The sequence below is a fragment of the Suricata suricatta genome, chromosome 3 (assembly GCF_006229205.1).
Source record: "Suricata suricatta isolate VVHF042 chromosome 3, meerkat_22Aug2017_6uvM2_HiC, whole genome shotgun sequence".
Lineage (NCBI taxonomy): Eukaryota > Metazoa > Chordata > Mammalia > Carnivora > Herpestidae > Suricata > Suricata suricatta.
Genome location: NC_043702.1, coordinates 42683196 through 42693884, shown reverse-complemented (window position 1 = coordinate 42693884; position 10689 = coordinate 42683196). Strand labels below are relative to the sequence as shown.

At 38.1% G+C, this 10689-nt stretch overlaps 1 protein-coding gene across 7 annotated transcripts in view; it reads left to right on the top strand.

Moving 5' to 3' along the window:
- The window catches only part of C3H2orf88 (chromosome 3 C2orf88 homolog), a 57445-nt gene that overhangs the window by 28249 nt on the left and 18507 nt on the right, over nt 1-10689 (top strand). The window contains exon 1 of one of the 7 annotated variants that reach the window (XM_029934250.1): nt 57-77. The exons of 4 other annotated variants lie outside the window; for them this stretch is intronic. The gene's annotated coding sequence lies outside the window, so the exon portion shown is untranslated. Of the gene's footprint in view, nt 1-56; nt 78-179; nt 368-6087; nt 6181-10689 lie in introns of those variants that run through there. 2 more of the 7 variants (XM_029934249.1, XM_029934246.1) reach the window with 2 other exon arrangements.

Sequence of the window (10689 nt, the reverse complement as noted above, 5' to 3'; positions counted from 1 at the left end):
GCCAGCGCCGATGCCCCCCCGACCCCGCGGCCGTCCCGAGGGGCGTGGGGCGCGCAGCCGCCCCGGCGATGTGCTGGGTAAGTGAGCATCTGGGGGGCGGGCGACCCGTGCGTCCGTCGGTCTTGGCTCGTCAGCTTTGCCCTTTGGATCTTTCAACGGCAGAAACCTGGGAGTTACAGGCCACTTGAATTCAGGCAGACCTCTCTCGGCCAGCTGCTTCGGATAGAGCTCGCGTCTCCGGCTCCTAATTGGCAAGTTAGCCCCCGCCCCTCCCACCTGGTTCTGAGCCCAAGTCCGAGGTATTGCGTTCGGAGCTGCAGTTTCATTCTCCCTTCTTCCTACCTGAAGAGCGACCGAAGATTTTCAGGTAAAAGATTTGCCTGTGAACATTTAATGTGTATGCCGAGCTGTCAGGCTTGTGCGCCGAATGAGATGTGACGAGCAAAGTATTAGCTCTTGTGCTCTTTAGAACTGTGGGAGGCTGTATGTTGGGGCGAATTAAGCTGCAAATGGGAGGGGGGGTCGGAACAGAGGAATAGATCTGTAAGATCCTTCAGCCATTAGCTAAGGGATCCGAGAAGCAAAGCGGAACAATGGGAGTTGTCTGTCTTCTGTTTCCTGTCTGCCCTCTCCCCATCCTTTCTGGAAATAAATTAACATAGAATTATAAACTAGTACACGTTCCCATGGAAGACTCCATGTTTTTAGGATCTTTTTAGGATCTGGGGTATATGGTATTTACCTTAGGCAAAATTGTATTTAAGGATTCAGAGGAATAAAGAATCTACTTTTATTATGACAAAGTATAAATCATGTCAAAATCAACAGTTGAAAATACCTTTTTTCCCCTTCTGGATGAGGTCATTTTCAAGTGCTTGATATAGCTAATATCAACATATAGATGGAAATAATAATATTTAAGTATTCTATTTTCCATGTCCAGCAAAATAATCTGGAAAAACAATATTTTCAGTTTGTAACTTTTATTTTGCCATCAAACAAAACTGGCCAAAATTACCTAGTAGGCTCACAATCTTATAGTAAAAATGGTACTTTAAAATCATAGACCAACCTCTGATCCATTTTAGTATCTCCTCCGTAGACAGACCCTCCATTTTCTTCCAACACTTCAGTGACAGGGAACTCACCACTTCTGAGGGACCCCTTCCTTCTGTTACCGTGAAGAAGGCTTTGTTTACAGGGAACTGACCCGCTGCTTCCTTGGGCCTGTTCCTCATTAGTCTTACTTTTGCCAATAGTCCTCCAACTTATGAAATTATATGGAGAATATTTCAACAGAGAGGACCTAAAATTCATCCATCTGAAACGAGTCTATGACCAAAATGTAGTTAAGAAACAAAAAGTCTAAAGTGGTAGAGTTAAGACTTTTGTCTCCTTGACAGACTTTCAGAGCCCTAAGCCTAAGCTTTCTTGTCTGTAAAATGGAAGTGTCTACCTATAGAATTATTGCGAGGATCAAGTGACACAATATTCATAAAGTACTTAGTATAGTTACCTAGAAGTCAGTAAATGTTAGTTATCCTCACTAAAAAGCCATTGCTTTTATGTTTCCTTCCATACTTAAGACCGTTCTCTGTGCTGAAGATCCTTAGCCCCAAATTGAATTCAATAATTTAATCTGAACAGTGCAGAGTGCAATGAATTCCTGTCTTCAGACAAAATCAGCTAACACCTAGTTGGGTTTTATAATAAACATACCACAGTTGAATGAAAACCTCACCAGCAGCAGCCCCTCCCTCTCTCTGACCCTCAACACATTGCTATCAAAGTAGGCTTTATTAATTTTTTGATTATATAGTTAAGAATGTCTTGTACACTTTTTTTCTCTTGTGTTACTTTAAGCTTCCAATTTCCAGTTTGCTAGGTATGTTTTCATCTCGATATGGCATTTTTCATGCTAACTCTACCTTCTGGTTTTATGTCACCTGCACATTTGATGAGTTTGTTCACCAGACATCCATGTCATTAACAATTTATGAAACAGTTCCTCTTGCTGTGGTGGCTCACCTAGAATTCTGCCTGTGGCCCAGTAGAAGAGGTCCTGGACTTCTGGAGGCTGGTTTTAGAGCTTGACCCTGACACTTAGTAGCTCTGTGACCTTGAGAAACTTATTTTCCATATCAATAAAATCGTATTAGTAACATCTACTTTTCAGGGTGCTTACTAGAACTCCAAGTCATGTACTGAAGGTACCAGATGTAGACCTGGTTAGGAATGTAGTCAGCCTTAGGGGATATTGCTGAGACAAATCAATGATCAGCTGAATTCAGTTAGCACCGTCCTCCTTATTTATCAAACTATTCTAGCCCGTAGGCCAGTCTTCATTCATTATAAGACATCATGAGAAAAAGTTTAACCAAATGTTTGCTAAAAATAAACATCTTCAGTATTCCTAATCTATCACAGAGTAAATGATATTAGTTTAAAAATGACTGATTCATAGTGAATATTTAGTTCCTAGAAATCCCCAATCTTTTTCCTCAGAATATTCACTGTTTACTGATTAAATTTTGAATTTTGCCACAAATTAGTATCAAACTAACTCGTCTGCAATACCTAGGAATTTTAATTTCTTTTTGTTTTGGATTTGGAAATAAACTGGGGGGAAAGAAACTGATTGAGTCTCTGGCTTCTTGAGATGTCCCTCCTTCATGTTTTTTCATTTTGTTTTATTAATGGTTTTATTTATTTTTGAGCGAGTGAGACAGCAAGTGGGAAACGGGCAGAGAGAGAGGGAGACACAGAATCTGAAGCAGGCTCAAGGCTCCATGCTGTCAGCACAGCTCAAACCCATGAACCCATAAGATCATGACCTAGGCCAAAGTCAGATGTTTAATTTACTGAGCCACCCAGGTGCCCCTCGGTTAATTTTTTTCAAAGGTTGTAATATATCTGTGCTTATATATGCAGGCTCTCCCTGGAATATAATTCACCAGAATTTCTGACCTCTTCTGCTTGTATCTAGGCTCTCTTAATGAGGTCTCTTCTGTCCTTTCCTGCATAAAAATCATTTGCTTTTGAGAAAGGAAAATAGTTGCTGAGCAGTTCTGTTTTCTTTTCCTAGTTAATATACCATCTGGCCCTCGATTGGGGAATTTTTTTTCCACTGGAGCCTGTCTTCCATAGGGAGTGTACTATAAACAGTATGCAGCAACTCAGTGGTGGAGAAATATAACCAATTATGACATAATGTTGAAAATTTGGGAAGTAATAACTCTAGTCAGTATCTGATATAGGAAAAGCCCATACTTTAAGAACTAACGTATCTTTCTTTAAGAACTAATGTATTACTTATAAATTAAAAGTTGTAAAATCAAGGATGTGTTAGGTAGAAAAGTTTTTTCCTCTAACCTTTTAGGGTCTTCAGCTGATAAACTGATATAAGAGAGATTAACAGGAGAAAAAACAAATTTAATTATATCCATACAGGAGTCTCATAAGAGTATGAGACTCAATAATAAGTTGGGCAGTTGAGGCTTATATGCCACCCTGAACTAAGGAATGGGATGGCTATCTGGAGTTCAAGGGGGGAGGGTAATTCACAGGATAAGAGGGGCAGGTATCTGGCAATTAGATGTTTGAGCTGTCATATAGACAGGTCATTCGGGTAAAAGTTATCTCTGGCAATAGCTCTCTTGCTACACCAGGCTCCCTAGCTAAATTCTTTTAAATAGTTAAAGGAGAGGTCAAAGTTTTTCTTGAATTTGCTGGGTCTCAATTGACTTCAGCTCTAAATAATCCACATGCCAAAGTGGCCTAATCTGGAGTCGTGTATCCTCCCCTTCAGATGTTTTACGAGAGACTGGAAGCAATATAAATTAGTGAAGCTGGACAGGTGTGGGACACAAGGGAGTGAGTGAGCTCTGTGCACTGGGGGGTGAATGCCCAGCTTAGAATTATTCTAATTCAGAACAGTTTACACACTGCACTGGCCAAACAAGACACCAGCTCAACACTACCATGAGTTTGTGGCCTTTGCTTTTAAGTGTGCTGACGAAATAGAACTCTGTGTGGTGCACGGTTTTCCTGTCCACATCTAACACACTCTGAAATGCACAGATATTTGATAAATAGCCAAACTTTAATTAGCATTCATTAAACACGTGGATGTAAGAACTGTTCCATGCAAAATAAAAGGAGAAATGACTGTTGCCTTTGAGGAATATTTAATCTCACTTGGGGAGACAGCACTTAGAAATTAGACAGGACATCAGTTCAAGAAGAGAATTCGGAATAAGGGTTGGAGGAATTCCAGGAAGTCTGCACAAAGGAGATGGAGCTTCCCTAGCCATGGATTTGGTTTAAGCAGGGAAGAGGGACTGAGTGTTGGGTGGATAAGTGGAGCGGGGTGTTTCAACAAGAGGGAAGCTACAAGGAGAAAAGGAGCATGGGTGTGTGTGGCAAGGAGAATAACTTGATGAGACAGGAAACTGCTTTGGATTAGTTAAATTTAATAGGTAAAAAGAGAGGTTTAAAAAATGTTTAAATTAGATGTATCTCTGTTCCCACCTCCACCCTAAAATACTGTGCTGTCAGCTACAAAAACAGGAACTCTGTAAGGACTCCTTAGGAATGTGATATATGTATCATGAAAGAATGATCAAACTTCGAAGAGCAAAACTTTCTGAATTCTAGGTCTTTTGACATAGAGTCCAAGTGGATGTGGACACTATTTTCCCATGTCTCCACATAAGAATAGTTCTTTTAAGCATTCAGAAGCGCATACACTACTGTCTGGAATTTAATTCAGTGCAGAGCACTTAACACACTTATTATTTATCCTACTTGTTCTAAAATATTTGTTTTCACTACATAAAGATGAATCTTGAATTTGTAGGGAAAGAGAACAACTCTTTCTCTACCCTTTTAGGTTCATTGGCTGGGTCTGCAAATCAAACGGATAATAGATTAACAGGAGGAAAAAACATTTAATTACCTATGTCCACATGGGGGTTTACAAAGGATGTGCCTCAAGGAAACAGAATTGGAGACTTATGTATCATCTTAAGAAAGGGTGATAAATTGTGGGAAAGAGGGTGGACAAAGGAAAAGGAGTTTGGGACCCCTGGGTGGAGGGAACTTATGGGAAGGTGACTAGGAAATTTAGGATAAATAAGGATTTGTTTCATAAGGTTTGTTAAAATAGATAAGAGCTGTCTCAGGTGACAAGAATTGTCTCTGGAGTAGTTTTCCTTCTCATGTAGGAGATGGAGACACTTTTACAAAGGGAAATTTGTGTCCTGCTTTGTGACAAAAACGGGGGTGCATACAGCTAATTGCCTTTGGCACAAAGCCAGTCATACCATTGTGGCATGTGTTGGGATGGCAAACTCTAATCTTCAAATTCATTAATGGCATTTGAGATAAAGAAAATTTTATGACCCAGAAAAATATTGGTTAATATACTTTGATCTATTAAAATGACTAAGAACTAGGTATTTTGGATGAACCTTGATTGGACACCACTTATTAAAGATCATGCTTGAGTAAGGCAAAGTCTCTACCCTCCATTAATTCATAGACGTGTGAGAGAGAGAGCAAATAAACCATCCATCCCAGTGGAATGAGATGCATTCTTATTGTAGTAGAATCACACCAGAATTGACATTTTTAGGATTGTTTTTGGAGTGTATGGCTTCTGCCTTTGAGGACGATTTTGAGACGGGGGAATCTTGTGTGTTTCTTGTGGGTTGGACTTTTGTGAACGGGATAGGGAGTGTGAGTTATCCAAAATAATCTGCTCAGATGCCAGCCTCTCTTGCCTTGTCAGTCTTTTCTTCCTTCCTCTTACCTCATTATCAATTCAGTAATGATCTCGTGATAATATAGCAGAGTAGCTGCTACATCTTTATAGTGCTGTTTTTCCTCACCGCAATTCAAGGAGGAATTTGGGGCAGGAATTATTAACCTTAGTTTAGAAACGAGGATACAGAGAAGCAAAGAAAAATGCCTGTGGTCACATTGCTAATTAAATTTCTCTACCCCTATCCAGTTAAAATCCATCTGAAGATCTCGCTATGAAAAACTTAATGATTTTTTCCTGACTTTTTTTTAGCTATAAATCTACAAATTTGCTGTATGTATATTTCTCTCCATGACCCAGTGAAGTTGAAAGAAAACTGTGAGAAACAGACTCAACATACTGATATTGAGTAGGAGGTAATTTTGTTTAGTTGAGCCCTTTTAAATTTGGTATTTCATGATCTCACAGTCATTTTTTAAATTTACTTTTCAAATTCAATTATAATTAATGTACCATGTTGTAGTAGTTTCTAGTGTACAATGTAGTGATTCAGCAATTTTATACATTACTCAGTGCTCATTGTGATATGTGTACTCTTAATCCCCTTACTCATTTCACCCATCCCCCCCACTCACTTTGAATAGCTATTCTCTATAATTAAGAGTCTAATTTTTTCTTTTTTTAATTTGTTTTGTTTCTTAAATTCCTCATATGCCACTTTTCTTTCTCTGAATGTTTTTTCCCATTTAGTGTTATATCCTCTACATTGATCTATTTTATTGCAAATGGCAAAATTTCACTCCTTTTTATGCTTGAGTAATACTCCAGTGTGTGTGTGTGTTGTGTGTGTGTGTGTACTACACACACTCATACACCACACCTCCTTTATCCCTTCACCTACTGTTGGACCCTTTGGTTACTTCCATTATTTAGCTATTATAAATAATGCTGCAATAAACATAGGGATGCATATATCTTTACAAATTAGCGTTTTCATATTCTTTGGGTAAATACCCAGTAGTGGAGTTACTGGATCATATGATAGTTCTATTTTTTAGTTTTTGAGGACCTTCCGTTCTGTTTCCCACAGTGGCTGCACCAGTTTGCATTCCCGCCAAGAGCGCATGAGGGTTCCTTTTACTTCACATCCTCACAACACTTGTTGTTTCTTGTGTTTTTTTTTAGTTTCAGCCATTCGGACAGGTGTGAAGTGATATTTCTTTGTGGTTTTAATTTGTATTTCTCTGGTGATGAATGATGTTGAGTATCTTTTCATGTATCTGTTGGCCATTTGTATGTTTTCTAAGGAGAAATGTCTGTTCCTGTCTTCTCCCCAATTTTTATGTGGGGTTTTTTTTTTTTGGTGTTGGATTGTATAAGTACTTTGTATATTTTGGATACTAACCCCTTATCAGATATATCATTTGCAAATATCTTTTCCCATTCAGTAGGTTCTCTTTGAATTTTGTTGATTGTTCCCTTTGCTGTAAAGAGGCCTTTTATTTTAATGTAGTCCCAATAGTTTATTTTTGCTTTTGTTTCCCTTACTTCAAGAGACATATCTAGAAAGATGTTGTTATGGACAGTGTCAGACAAATTACTGCCTGTGCTCTTTTCTAGGATTTTTAGTTTTAGGTCTCACATTTATCCATTTTGAATTTTTTGTGGTGTGTATGTGGTATAAGAAAATGATCCAGTTTCATTATTTTGCATGTAACTGTCCAGTTTTCCCAGCGCCATTTGTTGAAGAGACTGTCTTTTGCCCATAGGATATTCTTGCCTCCTTTGTCAAAGATTAATCGACCATATAGTCAAGAGTTTATTCCAGGGTTCGCTATTCTGGTCTGTTGATCTTTAGGCCTGTTTTTGTGCCAGTACCATGCTGTTTAATTCCTAGAGCTATTTAGTATAACTTGAAATCTGGGATCATGATACCTCCAGTTTTGCTTTTCATTGTCAATATTGCTGTGGCCGTTCAGGGTCTTTTGTTGTGCCATACAAATTTTAGGGTGGTTTGTTCTAGATCTGTGAAAAATGCTGTAGTATTTTGATAGGGATTACATTAAATCTGTAGATTGCTTTGGCTAGTATAGACATTGTAACAAAATTTGCTCTTCCAATCCATAAGCATGGAATGTCTTTTCATTTGTATCATATTCAATTCCTTTCATCAGTGTCTTATAGGTTTCAGAATGCAGGTCTTTCACCTCTTTGGTTAAGTTTATCCCAAAGTATTTTATTATTTTTGGTGCAATTGTAAATGGGATTGCTTTCTTAACTTCTCTTTCTGCTGCTTCGTTATTAGTGTATAGAAATGCAGTGGATTTCTGTATGTTGATTTTGTGTCCTGAAGCCTTACTGAATTCATTCATCAGCTCTAGCGGTTTTTCAGTGGAGTCTGTTTTCTGTATATACTGTCATGCCATCTGCAAATAATGAATGTTTTACTTCTTTGTTGCCGATTTTGATGCCTTTTATTCCTTTTTCTTCTCTGATTGCTGGGACTAGGACTTACAATATTATGTTGAATAAAATAGTGAGAGTGGATATTTTTCTCTTGTTCCTAACATTAGGTGGCGGGGGGGAGTTCTCAGTTTTTGACCAGTGAGTATAACGTTAGCTGTGGATTTTTCATATAAATTCTTAATCCTGATGAGGTATATTGCCTGTAAACCTATTTTGTTGAGGGTTTTTTAAATCATGAATTGATGTCCTTTGTCAAATGCTTTTCTGCGTCTCTTAAAATAATTATATGGTTTTTATCCTTTTGTTGATGTGATGTATCATGTTGATTGTTTTATGACTCCTGCACCACCCTTGGAACTCCTCTTTCATTTCTGATTTTGTTTGAGTCCTCTCTCATTCTCGCTCTCCTCTCTTGTCACAGACTATGAGTCTGGAATTCTCTCTTGTCCACCAAGAGAGCAGATGCAAAAATTGAATATGAGAGGGGTTAATGTCTGGAAGGAGACAAGAGCCCTGAACAGGGATTTTGTCTCCATATTTATTAAGCTCTAAAAATCTTAAATATGTGGTGAACGTGGAGAAAACGATCAGATAGTAATCATTAACATGTGTAAGAAGCAAAGGGTCTGGGGAGCAAGTGGGGTTTGTGATCAAAGCACAATAGTATATTAGCACTAGATGAAAAGTAATTTCCTGCAGGCGACATAACAAATTACTCATGATCCCATTATAATATCTCGCTAACTAGCCTTGGATGCTTTCGCCCCATGGTGGTGGCTTCCCCCCCTAAGCTTTTTTCTAACCCATTTTTATAAGTATAAGGAATTCTTGGACCGGTTTCCCCACACTCTTTCTCCTCCTCCTCTCTCACTCACTCACTTGCTTTCTTTTATGAGTTTGACTAAAGGTTTGTCAATTCTGTTGATCTTTTCAACAAAACAGCTCCTGGTTCAATTGATCTGTTCTATTGGGGATTTTTTAAGGTTTCTATTTCATTTATTTCTGCTTTAATCTTTGATTTCCTTCCTTCTACTGGTTTGGGGCTTGCTTGTTCTTCTTTTCCTAGGTCCTTTACCTAAAGTTAGGTTGTTCATTTGGGATTTTTCTTCTTGAGATAGGTCTGTATTGCTATAAAGTTACCTCTTAGAATAGCTTTTGCTGTATCGCAAGGATTTTGGACTGTCATGTTTTCATTCTCATTTGTCCCCATGTATTTTTTATTTTATTTCCTCTGATTTCTTGGTCATCCATGTTTAGTAGCATGTTTCTTAACCTCCATAAATTTGTGCTCTTTCCAGATTTTTTCTTGTGGTTGATTTTTAGTTTCATAGCATTGTGGTCAGAAAAGATGCATGGTATGACTCTGATTTTTTGAATTTGTTGAGACTTGTTTTATTGCCTAATATATCACTTATTGTGAAGAATGTTCGATGTGTACTTTAAAAGAATGTAGATGCTCTTTTAGAATGGAACATTCTGAATCTATCTGTTAGATTCATCTGGTTCAGTGTATCATTCAAAACCACTAGATCCTTGTTTCTGTTTGGATGATCTATCCATTCATGCAAGTGGGGTGTTAAAGCCCCCTACTTGTACTGTGTTTCTATCGATTATTTCCTTTATGTTTGATAATAGTTGCTTTATGTATTTGTGTGCTCTGCTGTTGGGCACAGAGATATTTACAATTGTTATATCTTCATGTTGGATTGTTCCCTTTATGATTATATAGTATCCTTCTTCGTCTCACTATAGTCTTTGTTTTAAAGTCTATTTTGACCTGTATAAGTATGCTATCTCAGCTTTATTTTCCCATCCATTTCCATGCTAAATGCTTTTCTGTCCTTTGACTTTCTTTCTTTTTAAAGTTTATTTTGAGAGAGAAAGAGTGAGAGAGAGAGCATGAGCAGGAGAGGGTCAGGGAGAGGGAGAAAGAGAGAATCCCAGGCAGGCTCCACACTGTCAGAGCAGAGCCTGATGTGGAGCTCAAACTCACGAACCATGAGATCATGACCTGAGCTGAAGTCAGATGCTTAACTGACTGAGCCACCCAGGTGCCCCCTATCCCTTCACTTTCAATCTGCATTTAGCTTTAGGTCTGAAATGAGTTTCTTGTAGACGGCAAAAGAAGGGGTCTTGGTTTGTTATCCACTCTGTTACCCTATGTCTTTTGATTGGAACATTTAGTTGACTTACATTCAAAGTAATTATTGCTATTTTGTTACTTGTTTTTATGGTTGTGCATGTAGTTATTCTCAGTTCCTTTCTTCCCTTACTCTCTTTGGTCATGATTAGTTGCCTTTCTTTAATGATATACTTAGATTCCTTTCTCTTTATTTTTTTGCATACTTATGACTGGTTTTTGATTTGTGGTTAGCATTGTTTATATGTAACACCTTATGCTTATAGCAGCCTGTATAAGTTGATGGTTGCTTAAGTTTGAATCCATTCTTTAATCTTTT